The 19,996-nt window shown below is 46.1% G+C and overlaps 1 protein-coding gene across 2 annotated transcripts in view; it reads right to left on the bottom strand.

The window, feature by feature from the left end:
- ALS2 (alsin Rho guanine nucleotide exchange factor ALS2) overlaps positions 1-19,996 on the bottom strand; it is a 198,105-nt gene that overhangs the window by 131,998 nt on the left and 46,111 nt on the right. The window lies entirely within an intron of this gene.

The following is a 19,996-nucleotide window of genomic DNA, read 5'->3' on the forward strand; positions in this document are numbered from 1 at the left end:
AGTTGTTAGATGGTAACAGCTTTTAACAAGTAGAAAGGCATGGTGCATTTCCAAAGTGTATTATTGACCATAATGGCTCTCCATTGTCATTGTATAGTCATTTACAAGTGCAAAATGGGTGTCAAAAGCTACCAAGTCAGAATGGTAGTGTTTTGCACTCTCTTTGCAAAGGTGTAAATGAACATACAAGGTTCAGGGCAGTGGAGGACCAAGAGCTATTTGGAATGATTATGGTCTGATGTCTCCTTCTAACTAGGGGCCATTAAGCACCAAAAACATGTTAAATGAAAGGATTTGTAGTGAATAGATGGTGACAGAATTCTGTAAACTGGAAGATTGGAAGCAGATCACTTTTTCAGAGTGGTGTTTGTTGGGACTATGCATTACAGATTCCTATGGAAAGTAGTTTTTGCAATTGCAGAACAGCTGCTTTTCAAAGCTACCTTCCCTTGCCCCATAAAACTCAAATGGCCAAAGGGACAAATCATACTTTGTGCTCCTGTGGGTGGGGGAACATGAAGATCCTGGCAGAAGGATGTACTGCCCCTCAGCACTCTCTTCCTATTCCTGATCGCATGATGGAAGTGGTCCATGGATCTGTTTAAAGAATTTGTAGGTGGGACTTTGGGATGGAGAGGGCAGGGAAACTGCTTACTCTTCACAGCATCACTGATACCACCTGCCAATTCCATAGGGATTTTCTTCCTAAACTACTGATGACTGGGGAAGCACTAACTTAGGCAGGTTTCCCTTTTGTGATTTGACACACACACCCCAGCGCAGCCCAGCAGTGATTTCAGGGGCAACAGCTAGCCAGAGAACACCATGCCTGGAGTTGTATTGTCATGGAGGCTGGGGAGGAGGGGCTACACAGGAATACAGAGGCACTTGCCTCTAGCAGATCTCCTAAGATCCAGGCTGAGTGTGAGGGACCTTGCAAATTCTGTGGTGCATCAGGAAGGAGAAAGAGATGAAACTGTGAAGTGGATTTTATGGTCCTACACTATTTTTTCAAACGTGGAGATAGCTGACTATGGGGGATGGAGGTCATGCAATCCAGACTCTTTCACCTCTAGGATGCCAGTTCAAATCTAGCCCTCCTGGGCCGATCACAAGTCATTTACCATGTGCTGGGTGAGCTGTTCTGAGTTAATAATTAAAGTGCTTCCAGTGTGTAAAGTGTAATAGTGTGGTATTGTCATCACTGTATGGAGGTCTGTGTGAGAAGTTATGCATTTGCCAGTGGACACATCACAAAAAAACCCTTTACAAATGTCACGAAGAGAAAACCTTGATAGCAGCATCAGCAGAGAGGTCAAGGACTGAGTGAACTGTCCCCTCCCCCGACACTCCCTCAAGACAGGAAGACGGTTCATTAGTAGGGCAGGGTGGGGAACATAAGTGGAGAACTTCAGGCTCCAGCCCCACCACCACACCAAAAAAGCAGGTCACACAAAAATATTATATTTAAAAGACATTTGAGTTAAAAAGCCCTTTAATTTATAAACATCCTTTTTTAAAATGTGCACAGCTTAGCAGATTTTTTTAATGAGTATTGACCTTAAAAAAAAAAAAATCAAACAACCTCTTTGCCAGATTAAGAGTCTCAATGTTTTGCTTCAGCCGAGAGCGAACTTTTATGGCCAATTTATAAAACCCAAGAAAAAAAGCAGAGTTTTCTAATACAAATGCTGACAAAACTCTATCCATAATGCCACAAATGGGCAATGCACCGTGCACAAAAAAATCCCACCATAACCCAGAACTGCATTTGGAGAACACAGATAAAAGACCTGACTTGGGTCATGTGACAGGTGTCACTTCAGTAATGATATTGGGGGCAGAGATAAAAGTCCTCTCACTCTGGTCATGTGACACAGCTTCATTACTCTCACAGCAGGTGGTCCGCAAGGCTCAATGCCTTTATTTTATTTATTTATTTATTCTGTGATAATGAGAAAATGTTTAAACTCCCATCCCTGTGTTTAAACACTTCTTCCTGCTGACAGCAGCGGGGGGATCCCTTGATCAACTGTCAGATTGGAAAGTGCAATTTTTCTGGAAAGTAAACAGCATGTTTGCCAGTTGGAAATAATTTTCTGTTTGTTGGGACGGCTGGTGTTGGAGTGAGGGAGCCATGTCATGGCGTCTGACAAGTCAGGAATGGGGAATAAGAAACAGGCTAAAAAATACCTTTTGTACTGTGCCTCTGATAACAAGAGCCAGAGATTTTTTGATATTTCACTATTGTCATGTGGTAAAAATAAAATCACTTAAGGATTGTATATGAAAAACTTTTAAAGCAATGGCTCAGACTGAGGATGGACACGTGGGACCTACTGCTAGCTAAACCCACTGTGTTTTAATAGAAACTTTCCCTCATCTCAGGTGATTAGCCAAGATGGTCAGAGATGCAACCCCATGCTCTGGGTGTCCTTAAGCAAGGACTGGATGACAGGGGATGGATCACTCAATAATTGCCCTGTTCTGTTAATTCCCTCTGAATAACATAAAGGAGACTCTTGAGCTTCCAGCCCTCTATGTGGGATGAGACTACAAAGTGAATTTTATGGTCCTATATTATTTTTTTCAAACTTGGGGAGCTAACTGGCTATAGGGGATGGCATTGGCCACTGTTGGAGGACAGGATACTGGCTAAATGAACCACTGGTCTGACCCCGTTTCGCCATTCTTATGAAAATGAAGTAGAACTAGAGATGGTGCTCAGATACTAGGTGATGATGATTGTATCGGGAAGGGTATATTACATGGATTTGACGTCACAGCAATCATACAACGCAGAAACCATGAGGGTTAATGGAAATCAGTGGGAGTTTGGAGTGTAACAAGGCTTAGGTCCTATGATTACAGGAATTAAACCCAGCTATGATGATTGGTGTGTTATGTCTGAAGTCATAGGTACATGATACCATGAAACTGTTCATAACTGCCTTGGAATCAAACAAAATATAACTTTATGATCTGTACATTTTCTCTCTTCTGTTAGACAAATATCTTTTTAATCAATTGTCATTAAAAAAAACCTAAAGATACACTGTGTATAAGATTTCCATTAAAAATTATTGTTCAAATGTACATTCACACAGAGACTCACACGGCATTGTATATGCAAACAGGAGGAACCATGTTAAACTTGACTGCAATATTCAATAAACTAAATGGCACCATTTGCTTACAAATAATTATTAGAAGTTTTCATTCCACATTGAAAGTTTATTGAATTTATATTAAGTTGTAAATTAGTAATATTTCGTTTCTGAGAATGGTCCAGTGTGTCCCCTGTGTGAGATAGGTAAGAGACCTTCAGTGTACTGATGAAATGTACTGTGAGCTAGTTGTATGTGAAAATATGCTGTACGGAAGCTTTGTTCTCGCAACATCTTACTCTGGTGCCTGAATGTTAGTGTCCAAGGGACAGAATTAATTGTTTTTTTTTCCCTCTTGATAAATGTCAGTACGAAGGACTCACTTTTCCCCCCGTTATATGAAGTTTTGGGTTTGTTAAAAGAAAAGTTTTGAGGCCAGATTCTGATCTCATGTACAGCACAGTAAAAACAGAGTATCAACCAGTACAACCTGGAATACATCACTTCAGATACAGGCCCTGATTCAGGACAGCACTTAAGCACATGATTAATTGGAAGCATGTGCTTAAACGCAGTCCTGAATAAGGGCGCTCTCCTGAATTGAGCGTAGCCAACTCCTCTGCCCTTCAAGGAAGCTACGGTACTCCAGGTCAGCATAGCTGGAACAGAGATCAGAATCTGGCTCTCTGTCAGCAGTCATTAAAAATATACAATTTTTTAAATGATAACATTCATTTAGCAAACTGACATTTTGCATCGCTGAAATGGGGGATTTCCCTGGGGAATCTCTGAATCACTACAGCCGCTAACACTGAAGCAGCTCTGAACAGTAGATTATCCCTCTCCAAACCAAACAAGTATGAACAGGCCAGACATGAGGAAGGGTTTATTTGGGGTTATATAGGAAATAAACCCCCTGCTTTGCCTCAAGGCCCCCTAAAGGTGACAGCACAGAGTGTTAGTCACAAATGTTGGAAAGAACCGGGAGGATCATGGCACCAAACTGTAACTGCCTTAGACATGAGACTCCCCTGATCTCTGATAAACACTCTGACATTTGGCAGCCTGACAGCTTCACAGTTCCATAAGAAGCTTCCTAATTAGAGCCTCTGTGAGAAATAATCCACAACTTGAAGTTTGTCTCTGACTTCCTCGCTGTACTTTTTTCCTTTTTTGTTAGTTCCCATTCTCTCTCTTTTTCTCTCATTTTCTTCCTCTTCTCACTGCTTTCTCTCTCACTGCCCCTCCCCTCCATCTCTGCAGGCAGAGGCAGTGAAGTGTAAGGCAAGACAGATGTTGATTTCTTTCTGTCTCTTCAGCTAAGTACAACCATTGGCAGAAGTGCACCTTCTGCAATCTAGTGTCACCTTTGGATCAGACGGTAGATAATACTGAAGAGAGCACAGCAGAAGGTGAGGCAATGAGGCAAACATGATTCAGTATAACTAGTCTGCAAAAAAAGGCCTCATTTCATCCTAGTTTTAATAAGCTAGAACAAGAGATGGGCCTAGACCAAACCTCTGGATACAAACATTTTCTAACTGTGGGGGAGCAGAGACTGTATATTCTCATCTGGATCCAGATCTGAATTGTATCCTGGATCTGCACAACCTTGATTTTTAGTTGGATGAGAGGGTGAAATATGAAGGAGAATTTGGCAGCTCAGGCCTCTATATTTAGAACACAGCTTACAATATAAATAGTGCTGTTGTATGGGGTGGGAGGGATTTACCCAGTAGACCTGAAGAGGAGAACATATCCTTAAATGTACATGTACCATTAAAAATGTCTCTTCTTTGTGGAGCTTATCATTTTAGGGCACATTCTGCCACCTTTACTCACACTGAGTTGTACCTTACTTTCCAAGTAGTCCAAGAATCAAGCCCTTGGTGAGCACTTTAAACACAATAAGCAGTGCTATCACACGTGGAATTTGACCACATTAATAAGCAGCATCTGCTATCACAAGTTTATGCGACTTAATGGATCAGATTCAATGGGGGGGGGGCATTCCCCATTAGTGGGATAGATCGTTTTATATGTGATATCCCAAAACCCTTTACAGAGCAGTGAGACTGGCAGTACAGTCACTAACGCATGACAGCCATTCTTTCACTCAGCAGTAGCTTACTCATGGGACTGGGCATTAGAACCAGCTTTACGGAGCCAGGGAATTCAATTCCGATCCACTACTTTTTTCAAAGCAGTGCCATAGACTCTAACTCCCACCTGGACAGTCACCAGTGATGGGCAGAACCCAAGGGATTTTGGCTGAAGCTGATAAATAATGGATAGGCCTGCATATATACCATAGGACTGCTCTGCAGGTGTCAGCATTAAGTAGGATCCCAAATCCCTTTGTGGAGCTTGAATCTACAATTATTAACCATTAACCTTAGTGGAAATTAGATATTTAATTCAAAGCATCCAATGAGACTACATGATTTGTGTGAAGTCATTAACCTCTTGATCCAGTGCCCATGAAAGTCAGTGGGCGTCTTTCCACTGAATCAAGTCCTCAGAGAATCAATCCTTTTAGTTACAAATATTTTCATTTGCAAACATTGCAGGTGTCATTCTAATCCTTGTAAATCCAGGTACTCCAAATACTGCACTTGTACCTGCATCTGTTTCAGAGCGATCTGGATCAGTTGGTAAACTTGTCACAAGCAATCAATGTGTTTTAATACAACTGAATGTAAATGTGCACATCTTGGGACAAAGAATGCAGGCCACACTTAAAGGATGGAGGACTCTATCCTGGGAAGCAGTGACTCAAAGAGATTTCCAACAACACATGACCTTCAAGTAAATACAGCTGTTCCCCATGGCTCATATTAACAAAGGCTACCTAAGTAGACTGTAGCTGTGGATTCTCTAAGAGACCATATTTAGTGTTTCAATATAAACTGAATAGATTTGTATTGTTCAGGTGCACTCTATCTACATACAACACTTGTAGTGAAAAACTCATTTTGCAGTTCACTAACATTACCAAACCAAAAAACTCGCTTTGAACACTCTGATGTACTGGGAGGGCAAGTCTGTATCTATAACCAAATGCCAATGCTGTCTCCAGCTTCTGCAATGGGACATATCAAAACTAGGCCTCCAAACACCTCAATGTTTTGGAGTCAGATCTAGAACCAAACTTTGTGATGTGGGCCCCTCTCTTATTTAGTGCATGAACTACTATTAAGATTAGTACAGACACAGATGAAGAGGAGAGCACAGACTTGGGGAAGGTATTCATTCAGCAATGGCCTAATAGAGGTTTGTGATAGAGAACACAGTGGAAATGAGATAAAGGCACAGGTGCCGACTTTCAGCTTTCCCCGGGGGTGCTCCACCCTGAGGTCCCGCCCTTACTTCGCCCTTTCCCCCAAAGCTCCACCTCACCCTGCCTCTTCCCGCTCCTGCTCCGCCCCTCCCCGAGGCTCTGCCCCACCCAGCCTCTTCCCACCCTCTCCCCCAAGTGTGCCCTGCCCTTGCTCTGCCCCTTCCCACCCCCACTCCTTTCCCTCCCCCCTAGTGCCTCCTGCCAGCCGCTAAACAGGTGATTGGTGGCAGGTGGGAGGCGTTGGTGGGGGAGAGGGAGAAGCTGATTGGCAGTCCTGCCAAAAAGCTGATCGGCCGGGCTCACCGAACAGCTGATCGGTGGATGGCTGGTGGGCCCTGAATACCCATGGAATCGGCACCTCTGGACACAGGCGGCAAGATGCTCTGCTTCTTATGTAGTCCTTTTTTGCATCCACTTTGCACTGGCATAATCAGAATGGGAGCATTTAACATACGCTTAGCACAGTGTAAACTATTTTCAAAAGTTCAGATAAATCAGTCCTTAGGAGACGTAATTACATTGACGTATCCACAATACCATAGAAAAAAGAGTTGCTTCTGTTTCTGTTAAACTACACGTTTTTCAGGGGGTTACCATTTAGTCATTTTAATCCACTTCAGACCAAAACTTGAAATGCAAGTTGGCAGCCCAGAGGAATTTATTTAGTAATTTTTTTAAGGGCTTAACTCAGTTTGATAGATTTAGAGCATTTTTAAAAGGTTTGCTGGTTTTAAAAGCTTAAAGGGAAACAAAGAACAAACAAAAACCAGCCACAGTGAAAAACTGAAATTTGGCAAAGGCCAAATCCTTTGGGCAAAACTGGCCCAGAAGAAGATCTGCAGGATGGATCTCAGATAAGCAGCGGAGAAGAGGACTTATCTCACAGCTGCAATGCAGAACTGTGACTTCTCCAGATACTTCCATGCTCCAAATAGGGATTTCTATAATTCGAATACCAGATTGCTCTGGCCCCAATGGCGCTCCTCTAGCTAATATGGAACTCACTAAAGCAGATTGTACCATCTGAACACTTGTGAAAACTAAAGTCATGTTATGAAAGGTCCTTCACACCTTGGATTAAATGCTGCTCAACAGCCTTTCCTAGATGGGAGTGCAGTCACATGTCTATACCCACTTATACCAGTGTGTCTGACAAAGCAAATATTAGCAGTCAAGAATGTAGAGCTGATTATGCAGAATCTCTGAAGGATATGCCTTCCCTAGGACTTGATTTTATTGGGAACTAAGGGTGGGATTTTCAAAGGCACTGAAGGGAATTAGGTGCCCATATCCCATTGAAAAATCACAGCTTTAGCAACAACCCAACGCAGGGCCGGCTTTAGGACCTGTGGGGCTCGATTCGAATACCTGGCGGCGGTCCGGGTCTTCCGCAGCACTTCGGCGGTGGGGGGTCCGCTCCGCGTCTTCCGCGGCACTGAAGGACCCCCCGCTGCTGAAATGCCACCGAAGACCCGGAGCGGACCCCCGCCGCCGAAGTGCCGCCAAAGACCCGGAGCGGACCGCCACCGGATGAGTAAGGCGCAGGGCCCTCTTAGGCACGGGCACGGGGGATCGGCCTAAATCCAGCCCTGACCCAATGTTAGCTTCATCCTCCCCATGCTTGGTTGTTCCTAGGTTTTCCTCCACAGAAACTTCTCTGTTCCAGACCCTGGTTTTCTCTATGCCTGAAGGAGGCCATAGTTCATCTTATATCCTGGCTATATCTAACTAAATCTACTCAGCACTAATTACATTGTCACCTAATGCAACATTCCAGCACCTGGTAACAGGATGATTCAATAGAGGAGCCCTGTGTCCTTAAACAGGGTGCTTGAGTGTGCCACCCTCTTGTAAAGAAGACGCAAAACTACTACCACAGGTAAGGCCAGATACAAGCAGGTTCAAAGCAAACCCTTAGCACTACCCCCACTGCCAGTAGTCACAAGGTCAATCACTTAGAAAACAGGAAGAAACTAACATGCCGAACACCAAGATGCTGCACATGCAAATGCTGAAATGGTAACCTTGTCCCAAAACATCAGATGTGACATTAAGGAGGTAGCCCAGCATGCACCTGATTAGTGCAAATACTGATCAGGTATGAGGCAAACCAAGTTATGGTTCACAGGATGTGTGATCATAGAATCATAGAGCTGTAGGACTGGAAGCTCCATCTAGGTTGTGTATCCATAATTTGTTTATGAAAAGGTCGTGCAAGGCAGTATCAAAAGCCTCACTCGAGTCAAGATATGCTACATCTACTGCTTCCCCCCATCCACAAGGCTTGTGACCCTGCAAGAGAAAGCTATTAGGTTGATTTGACATGATTTGTTCTTGACAAATCCATGTTGACTGATGAGATGCTGGAGCTTGTCACTTTAGTAGAAGTCACAGCAAGTCTGGTTCAGGCAAACCTGGGATCCCCTAGGAAGCCATTCAGTTGGACATGTGTCTGCAAGATCCAAGATTCCATGTATGTCCTTCTCCTCTACAGCCAACCTCACACATCTCCACTATAGGGGGTAGGTTGACAAGACAGCAAGTGTGAAAAAATCAGGACACTTATTTTCCAGGGTCGGGTGTATAGTTGCCTATATAAAACAAAGCCCCTAATATCGGGATGTCTGGTCACCCTAATGGGAGGGAGGGAGGTGTTAGTTTTGTAGTGCGGGGGCTTGCAGAGAACGCACCCAGAAATGGTTTGTGCATTGCCCCTAGAGGGATCGAGTTATCTCCACTGAACTATCAGTCAGCCCTAAGAAGCTTGTATTCCACACCAGGAGCAGGAGTGGTACACATGTCAGTGTCATTTCACCCGCAGGGTTCCAGTGACCCAAAGCACCTCTGCTGGTACAGTTTTGGCAGTTTTGACAGTCCGGACTCATAGGGCAGCTGCTAGGTTCAGAGCTATAAATATCACCAAGGCAGGCTGTGCCCAGATGCTGCAGGACTACAGGGAGCAGAACTGCCATTTTTAAGCAGACAACAGACACATTTTTAATTCTTCAGGGCTTCTTGTGCCACTACTTATAAAAGGTCAGGTCAGCTTTTGCAAGGTAGCCACAGGGACAATGTCCCATCCATACACACCTTGGAACCTATGTGGGAAATTCAAGAAAGCAGCTGATCGGAGTGAATAAAAGGAGTCAGGCCATTCAGGTTTGGCAGATGAGTGCATACAATTCTCTATATTTTCCCATATCCTGTAGTTAATTATCTGTGTGTGACAGTCTGTACCACAGTCACAGCCATGGAGGGGACTCTGATAGAGTTCATGCATTAGCTCAAACTCAGTTATCCAGTCAGAAAACAACAGGGTCTGGAGGCGCTGTGGAGACCACCTGTGAAATCCAATCTCCAGGGAGGACCTTCCATCGGGTCCTGGGGTGAAGTGGATACACTCTGCTTCTGTTCTCACCCTTCACAGCAAGCACTGCTAAGTTTAGCTCCCCTCCATTCACATGAGTAGAGAAGGAGAATACAGCCCTATCTGACATATTGCTATTGCTTCTGCCATGCTCCTAATGAACAGTTCAGAGGGAAGTAGACACAGAAGCTTGTCACTGATAACTGGTGTCTCAGCCAGCAGCAACAGCCGACCACCAAGCCGGGATGCTCAGGCTTAGTGGTGGAAGCGAGAGTTCGACCTACCAGTTAGAGCTGTGTCTAGGGTGGGCAGAGTCCAGGAACAAGCCCAGGCATCAGTACCAGAGAGTCAGAAGTCAAATGCCAGAACTGGAGGGTCAGCAAGAGACAGAGCAGAGGATCAAAGCCAGAAGACTGGGGCTAGGGCCTAGCACACGGTACACATTGAGCAGCCACTGATCTGCTGGGAGGGTCAGGCTTATAAGCAGGGCTGTGGCCACCATGTCAGTTCTAAGGCAGTGCAGGTGGGCTCACTGGCTGCCTAGCAGTGAAATTAGAGAGCTGGTCAGCAATGGTTCTAGCTGTTCTGGGCCCTGACAGCAGCGCACATTTTAGTAAGCAGTGCTGTACCTCCACAAGCCACACTAGCTCATGCTCCACTGAAGGAACAGCGAATACCATAATGCAGTGGTTCTCAAACTTGGGCTGCTGCTTGTTCAGGGAAAGCCCCTGGTGGGCCGGGCCAGTTTGTTTACCTGCCGCGTCCGCAGGTCCGGCCAATCGCGGCTCCCGCTGGGCGCGGTTTGCCGCGCCAGGCCAATGGGGGCTGCAGGAAGGGTGGCCAGCAGATCCCTTGGCCCGCGCCGCTTCCTGCAGCCCCCATTGGCCTGGCGCGGCAAACCGCGGCCAGTGGGAGCCGCGATCGGCCGGACCTGCGGACGCGGCAGGTAAACAAACTGGCCCGGCCCACCAGGGGCTTTCCCTGAACAAGCAGCAGCCCAAGTTTGAGAACCACTGCCATAATGCCTGGTTAGATCCATGTCTATATAGGGTTGGTCTCCTTTGTTCAAATGAATCCTCCAAATGGCACCGACGCAAGCAAATGAAGCCTTCCCTGTCTCAGGCAGATGTCTGAGCTCTCAGCATGGTATCCAGATTTACCATGTGTCCAAAACCACTTTAAAAGGGCTGGACAGTCTTTTTATATATATTATAAATTCTCACTCTCTCTCTCTCTCTCTCTCACACACCGACACAAAATAATAGTACTAATGAGAACTGAAGCCAGTCATTGTATGATCTCACTCTAACCCATTTAAGAGAATAATCTACTCTAGATATTAATATTTTTATTAATGTAGATCCTTTTATCCCTGTATCTTGGCACCAGGTTCTGATTTATTAATAGCTGGTTCCCCCTGGACTAGGGGGAGCAGGATGCCATGTTGCGATAAGCTTTAATAACTCACTGTTGCCCATTAGTAAATCACTGGCTAGCACTTTGCATTCACGTAGAGAATTGAGTTTGTTCCCTTCACCTGAAGTATCTTTGCCCTGTTGTGCAAAACTACCTGCTAAATGATTTTTATTAAACCCTCTGAAATCTTTAACCTGGAGTCCGTGGGCTCTGCTGAACTTTTAACTATATTTCAGGGAACAGAGACCAAGTGTGATGGAAGAATTAAAGAATTTCACTGGCTGTTGCTGCCCATACTCAGTCTGCCCATTTCAAACCAGGGTGTTTTTCTGCAGGCAGCAGCAGTATAGCATGCAGCAGAATTAATGTATTTATTATTTTAGAGGAGCTCATGTTTTTTTAATGTCTCCCAGTTTGAAGGGAGGGTTGAAATTAAGGCCAACCTATTTGCATTGTGAATAAAGTTATCCACCCTCCACAAATATGCAGAAATAAATGCCTTCTAATGAACCCTGGAGGGTTGAGCCTTTGATATGGATCCTTCTAGAGGCATTCGGTGTGGGGGAGAGAAGTTCTAGCCAGACTGAAACCCAGCATGGCAGGGAGGAGAGGCGGGCCAAGCAGTCTTCCTCAGAATGAGAGAGAAAGGAAATTGGATTATCTTGCTAGCAGTTGGTGTTTTTCTATCTCCAAGAATCTACAGCTGAGAGGCCCCAGTTGGGAAGTTAAATTCAGCCTTGTTTAAACAGTGTGCCTCCTCCCTCATCAAAACAAAACAGATCATTGGGTCTGAGATCCCAAAAGCTTAAATCTGCTGCTCTGGTTGGATCCAGAACTGGTGGAAAAAGAATAAAAACTTCTGGGTTTGAATGTTGTTCTTGTGGCTGCTGAAACAGAGAGTGTGAGAGAGTGTGTGTGAGAGAGTGAACATAGGCAGACATTACCGTCTTTGAATGTGACATCTGGCTTTCAAGGAGCTCCCACAGCAGGCAGAATCAGAGCAGCACACTTCAGTTCCCTCAGACAAATCTATTGCAGTTTACAACTCACCAAATAAGCTCAAAAATCAACAAATGCAGCTGAAGTCCCTTAACAGAGAAAATCTGGTTAAACGGGTCGCTTCCTGGGAACAAATTGCTGGATAAAAGAATACCCTGGCAATGGGGATGTTCTCTGTGTTGTCAAGGGGTCCCTTAAAAAGACCATTTTACTATGTTAACCCCTTCCTTCTAGAAAGTCAGAGTATGCAGTAGTAGGACACCAATGGCTGGAGAGTGGCAATATAGAAAGATAACCTGAGTATTGAGTATCCAGTGTGATACCATACTTACAGTGTAGGGTTACCATATTTTGTGCTTCCCAAAGGAGGACACTCCACGGGGCCCCGGCCCTGCCCCCAGCCCCGCCCCCGCCCCAACTCCGCCCCCGCCCCAAAGTCTCCACCCCCTCCCCTGCTTCCCGCGAACATTTGAGTCGCGGGAAGCCTGAAGCAGGTAAGGGGGAGTGTGGGGGGAGGAGGCGCGGCCCAGGCTGGCCCCGGCCCTGGGGTGCCGGCCCCCGGCCGACCACCCCCGGCCCGCCCAGCACTGCGGTCCCCGGCCCGGCCCCCGGCACCGCTGGCCCGTCCCCCGAGCCCCTGGCCCGGCCTGGCGGTGCCGGCCCGGCCTCCGAGTCCCCGGCCCGGCCCCACCGGCGCCCCCGAGCTCCCGGCCCCGCCGGCCCGGCCCCGGCGGAGCCCCCGAGTCCCCGGCCAAGCCCCCGGCCCGGCCCCGGCGGAGCCCCCGAGCCCCCGGCCCTGGAACCCCCGGCCAGGCACCGCACCGCCGGCCTGTCCCCGGCCAGGCACCGCACCGCCGTCCCGTCCCCCAAGCCCCCGGCCCGGCCCCGCTCCGCCGTCCCGTCCTGTCCCCCAAGCCCCCGGCCCGGCCCCCGAGCACCCGCACGGCTGGCCCGGCATGTCCCGATTTTCCCGGACATGTCTGGCTTTTTGGGCTTTCCCCCCGGATGGGGATTTGGAGCCCAAAAATCCGGACATGTCCGGGAAAATCCGGACGTATGGTAACCCTATTACAGTGGGTAAATGCAATTTGGGGATGTAGAAATATGGGCTTCACATGTCATGGCAGACCACAGAGGTAATCCTTCCTCTTGACTTGCAGACAGAACTAGAGGCATGCTTCCTAATAGAGATGAGGCAACAGCGGGAGCAGCGAACAAGCAGGCTGATGTCTAGGATCTGCCACTGCCCTCCTCCTGTGGAAGGGGAAAAGGAGTCACTAAGATCTCCCTTCTCTCCAAGTAGACATGAAGATAGAGGAGAGGGGGGTAGGGAATATATGACACTGAAAGGGGTCGCAGGAAGCACAAAAGAATCCAGATGTGATGTCCCAATATTGGTTCACAGTGTCTGTGCCACAATACTGCATCAGTAAATGAGTCACAAAAAGATGCAGCATCCTAATGGACTAGTGCAATGTCTCAACAGCAGTGGGTCAGAACATTTATTATTAAATGTTTATTAAATAAACTAAACAAACAATTATTAAAGACTCTTTGCAACTCCATTCAGTGGCATACGAACTGGCCCACCCGCACTGTGAGTTGTTGGAATCCTTCAGAATCAGGCGGTGAGGTACTGAATGTGTCCTGTGAAGTGTTGCAGAGCAACCGCAACTCCCAGTGAAGGCTAACAGGAGTTAGCCATACTCAGCTCTTAAGCAGGAGCTTAGACTCAGTGATTTACTGGGGGTCTCTTCCAGCCTTTACTATTTTGCATTCTATAGCTCTCCATTAAGATATGGTCCTCAATATGGGGAAAAATTCAAGAAACCTTGTCTTACACTATTACCTAACAGCTCTGTCAGTCACGTCACAACAGCGGAATTCACATCACTCTGTACTCGAGTTGTCTGCAATAGCCTAAGTAGGTTGCTTTTGGCTACAATGGTTTAGTATCAAAAGGCATCATGGACTTTAATGACCACAGGTGGCCAGGACAGGACCCCACCACCATTCTGGGTACTGACCCAGGAGAAAGCACCACCTACTGAATCACCAGTGCCACTCTCTGCCCCACCTGGGTCTTTCATAGAGATCTCCCATCTAATAAAGAAGCTCCCTCAAGCTGTATAAAGCCTTGTAGGTGAATGCCATGGTAAAGTATTCCTGATCCAGACCCTTCAAGACATGCCAAATATAGAGGAGACTTTGTATACCCTCTGAATTCTTCAGGATTGTCATTAATTTGAACACCTTAATTTCAGGCTGGGGTTCAGATTCCCATATTTTTCCATGCTCTTAGGGAGGTTACTCTGTTATATTTTTATAGAAACTGTGCAAAAACATTACAAGTAATAGCCAGATCTTGGCAAGGGGAGAATGGGGAAGGTGCACACCATTTTCCTAATTTAAGCAGGCAGGGAAATAGAACCCCCCTTATCCAGCTGTGAGTCTTTCCAGCATGCATCCTGGAAGTATGGCTAATGTATATCCCTCATACAGCTTGTAGGGTTTGATGCTATTCCACGCATGCTTCATAGGGAATACACTGTTCAAAATAATTATCCATTTGAGCAGTGTAAGTACCAATCCATGCTAAAGCCACTCTGGCTGCTATCTGGGAATGAACTGCAAAGCAAATGTGGCTATGTGTAGGCCTATAGATTTCCCCAGTAATTTAAATGTATAGGTCTAGAGAGCATCAGTGACCAAAGAAAGGAGGTGTCCAAATATTGCAACTTTCTCCTGCACAATGAAGCAGACCCACAGCTGGTGTAAGTCAGCATAGCTTTACTGATTTTAGTTAAGCCAATTTACACCAACGGAAGATCTGGCCCAATATTTCTAAGATCCGACCTTGTCTCTCTGTCCATGCAGTTAAAGCTCTCGTCCGAGTCCTCATATCCCATGTTGATTCCTGTCACTTCCTCCTCATGGCCTCTCTCTCTCTCTCCAGGTCAGACAAAACAAAGAAGATGATTGTAGCAACTTTGCCTGGCCATCTAACTATGTTGCCCTCCACCGGATTTCACATCTCCTTCAAGCTTCTTGTCACTGCCTTCAAGGTCCTGCATAACTGCTTCTCCCAATTAATCCATCTCATCTGTAATTACAATGCTAACTTGTTGCCCTTCATGGCTACCTGCTTAGTTGCCCTGTTTGTCTGCCTGTATCACCCCCCAAATAGTCTCCCCACTTACTTTCACGTTGACTACAATGCATGGAATGGCTTTCCTGAATAGGTTTGCAAAACCAATACCATTCCTCCTTTAAATCCCTCCTGAGCTCCCACATCATCCGTGATGTCCACAAGAAACTAGATGACTCAGCCCTCTACTTATCCATTTTACTTATTTATCTCAGGAGTGAACTGCTCACCTATGGCTCCCTCTAAACTTATGGCAGAGTGTAGAGTGCAGACACTGCATGCCCAGTCAGCAAGGGCATACAGAGCAGTGTAGATGGTGAGACACAGCATAGACGAGTCGAGTACTGAACCTGAACCCTCAGGGTATGTGAACCGAGCAGTGCCTCTCCCATCTGCACTGCTATTTTTAGCAGGATAGTTTCCCACTGCCTCCCCGTGGCCAGACCCTTTCCCCACCCCAGCAAAAGACTTGGCAGCAGGGAAAGGCTACAGCAGAGGACAGCTGCTGGACCCTTTTCCCGCTGCCTCCCCACTGCTGGAGCCACACACCACAGACAGAGGTGTGGACACTGCCTGCCTTTCTACGTGCCACTCAAAGTGCAGCCATAGCCTCTATGGAGGGAGAGGGTTGAATTTTAAAAGGTTGGGGTGCAAGGCCATTGGAGTTTAAGCTGGGAATTGGTGTAGGAGAGATACATTAGGGCTGAATTGTGGGGAGAATTTTGCGTGCGACTTAAACAAAACCAACAACCATGTAACTAACGGCATGTACCTAGCAGCACCCTGATCACACCCCCTCCTGAGGCTCAAGTGTAGGCTGCAACGTGTGACAAAGAACCAGGATTAGGGATACAAAAATCATTCACGCAGGAGACTAAAAGTGCTGTGGGATTTATTTGTTTTAGTCTAAATAATCCTTTCTGTGACTTGTCTCGTGAGTCATTCTGATGCAAATCAATTTTTACCAACAGGAGTGAGGGACGCACCAGATTTGTCTGAAATGTCGGCAAGGCAAGACACAGACTGAACTGAGAGAAATTTGAGAGGTCTGGTGGTCCACATATTGTCTCTCTTACCCCCCTACCAATCATCTGCCTGTCTCCTTTAAGACCATAAGCTCTTTTGGCGCAAAGACTGTCTTCCTCTGTGTCTGTAAAGCACATAGCATGGTTTGGGCACGACTGCAATCTAAATTAATAATAATTCGAATGTATTTGCAACTAGTCCATATGGCCAAGAAAGAGGAAGTTCTTGACAAATAATCATGAGCAAAGGCAACACGGGAGGGAGCTGTCCATAGGGTAAAGAACATTGTGGGATACACCCCTTATATCCCCACAGGCTTAGGAAGAAGGCAGAACATAGGAAGATAGTGGTCATGGCCCCAGTGCAGGGAAAGGGTTAACTGGATTCTGACTCTCTCACTGTTGAACTCATTGATTCATTTTCTCTGTTCCTATTTCTTTCTTTCACTTTCTTCTCTGTCTTACAGCCTGATTAAAAACTCTTTGAGTTTGAAGGTTTTTGTGTCAAAACAGCTCTGCTGCCAGCTGGGTGCCAGGCAGTGAATATTCATGGTATTTAAATGTGACAGTATGGTGGGGGCTACAGGCCGGGCTAGTTAGCTCTTTTTAGATGGAGATTAGCTGCCACTTTGCTCCTTGTGTTCTTAATCACCACTGTTGTTAAAATATTACAGCTTCTGTTACAACTAATAATGGCCTAAACGAGGAACAGGCTCCTCCGAATTACATCAAACATGAAATGGTCACTTCTACTTTTCGGCTGCATTTCTTCCCACTTTGGTAACGTGTGTTTTCATTTTTAACTAAAGATGTGCCCTGGTACCACATTGCTCAGTTGTAAGCTCTTAATATAGGGAGGAATTGGAATGGCTCAAGAGAGTGGGGAATGGGATCTGGAGCTTTCACCTCTGGGTCACTGGTTCCGTACGGTCAGGAGCTAGCCAAATGGGATTTACTGTCCGAGGGCTGCTTGGAGCCACACCTCAAATGCGGTGATGTTTGTTTCCCAGTGGACAAGCATCTACGATCTGCTGCTTTAATTGAAACCCCTCCTCAGCAGGCTCATAAGAGAGTCCGGTGACAGAAGGTCAATGAAGAATTAGCTCTCTTCTTGCACCTAGCCTAGGTGGTCTTTGCAAGGCAGAGATGGGCACATCAGCAGAGCCAGGTGAGAGAAGGGTGCCCTGCAGCTCCCAGTTCTATGCTTTTGTTCTATGGATAAACAGAGGCAACAGTTTTCATTTCTGCAACAGCAACATTAACTATGGACCAAATCAGAAGGTCCTTTATACTCAGACCTCACTCAGGCACAGCTCCCACTGGGTCACATCCTGAAATCCCTACTCAGTCCTTACTCAGGCAAAATTGCCACGGGTGTCAAGGCCTAAGTAAGCTTTGTCTGAGGGATTTACACCATTCACAGCAATATCTAGAACAGTGTTTCCCAAACAGCAGGTCGCCACCCACCACAGTGTTGTGGGAAGGTTCTAGCTGAGTAGTGGGCCGGAAAGCGAACCTGCCCCACACTCACCCCACAGCAGCGGCTCCTGTCCCAAGGGGCTGGGCCCAGCTCCCCAATCCTGGCAGTACGACCTGGCACACGGTAGCACTGCCACTCATTGGCAGCTGGGCCAAACCTGGGTGGGACTGCGACCCCATACTCCAGATTGCAAGGCCTGAAGGAGAGAGCCAGGGCCTGTGACCCCCCAGGACAGGAGCCACCACTGCAGAGTGACTGTGGGGTGGGCTCCCTCTCCAACCCCCTCCCCTCCACATTTGACCAGGTTTAAGGTTGTGGTGCCAGGGCAGAGGGTGCTACTGCAGGTGGCCAGTGCCTGTCAGGCAAAGAGGAGGCGGTGACAGCAGAAGAGAAGGATGTTGACCTATGATTTGGCGGGGAAGGGGGGCACCCTCCAATGAATTTGGACCATGGGTAGGTTACAAAAATAAATAAATAAAGGGAAGTGGGGGACAAAGTGCAGTTGGTGGGTCACCTTACTAAAATGTTTGGGAGCCATTGATTCAGACTGAATCTTGTCAGAAGAGATTTCACAGTAAAAAGTGGCACAGTCCTTGAAGGAAGTGTCTACCGCCACTTGGAACCAATCTGCATCCATCCACAAAAGCCACCCCGTGTTATCCAAAAACAAGCAGTGTGAGGAAAAGATGCTCTGTGGGATAGCTGCCCAGAATGCACCACGTGTAAACACGCTATTGCGCAGGCAGCTGCCAGTGTGAACACACAACAGCGGTTTCCATTCAGCGCTCTCTGAGCGGCGCTGTAACTGCCAGCGATGTAACTCTGCCAGTGTAGACATACCCTTACTTATAAAAAAATAATAAAGGCACAGAACCATGAGATTCTCTAGAATTCAGATCTTTCTCAGTAGAACAGATGGATAGAGATTGGGGAGTTCACCAGGAAAGAAAACCAAAACAAAAAGGCATTCAGAGAACCATTAGAGAACAGCAGACTTGAGCACTGGCCTGTTAGAATCATTAGTTTCCATGGGTGGCACCTGAAATATACTGTCCTGGCCCTTTAAAATTCCTCTTGTCTGGCTGGGAATTTTCTTGCCTGCAGGGAAAATTCTACTGAACAACAGTGAGTTCCTGTAACAGAAGTTTAAAGATATTCTCTTCTAGCAGGACAAGAGGAATTTTAAAGGGTGAGGACTTTGGTGAATCCACATTTTAGGATTCCACTTGACATTCAGGATGCTTTTGGGCAGCTTGGTTGCAGAAGGAAAGTACTGTAACTTTATTTTATCCTGGGTACCTTTGTAAAGTACATCCCATTTAGGAAAAAAAACCCTAACTTCTATTTAAATACTCAGAAGAATCTACTAGCCATATTATTACTTAAAGCAAACAGCTTCCCAAGATTCTTGGTGCTGATTTTAAAATCCCTAATGTTCACAGTAATAATACTAAAGCCTTCAGGTGTCTTATCTATTGAAGTTAAAAGTGGCCTGAATTGAATGCGATTTTCCCTTGAACAGTGGCTGCCTCATTTTTTGCGTGTGTTTTTTTAGTAAAACGGATGGTACTTGGAGCACACTTCTAGAGGAAGGAAAAAAGATAGATGGACTTGGCTCCCAGCAGGCAGAAGATTGGTGCCGTTTTCAAACACATTGACAACCCCAGTCGATTCTTTGACAGACTGGAGTGTCTCTTCCCTTCTTAAAATATTTTTCTTCAAATCTCTTAGCAATGTAAATTGTCAGCATGAAAATGCCCGTGAAAATGAAAGACCTAGGACACAGCAGACTGGAAAATACTCATAGTAATTCACACTCCATGGCTATAAGTGGTTAGTAAGAAACCATCAATAGAATATCTTCCAGTTTGCAGTGTTGTAGCCCTGTTGGTCCTAGGATATCCAAGACATGGTGAGGGAGGTAATGTCTTTTATCAGACCAATGATAAACAGAATGTTAACATAACTATAATAATAAGACTTTGCACTCCTTATTAGTTCCTAACCTTCTATGTAGGCAGATCTTCATATATCATACAGTGAAATGCATCACACTATTTGATCAGCTGTCATGCCAAACCCAACTGCAATGGGAGAAATGGAGCCACAAATCA

Source organism: Chrysemys picta, chromosome 11, assembly GCF_011386835.1.
Source record: "Chrysemys picta bellii isolate R12L10 chromosome 11, ASM1138683v2, whole genome shotgun sequence".
Taxonomy (NCBI): Eukaryota; Metazoa; Chordata; order Testudines; family Emydidae; genus Chrysemys; species Chrysemys picta.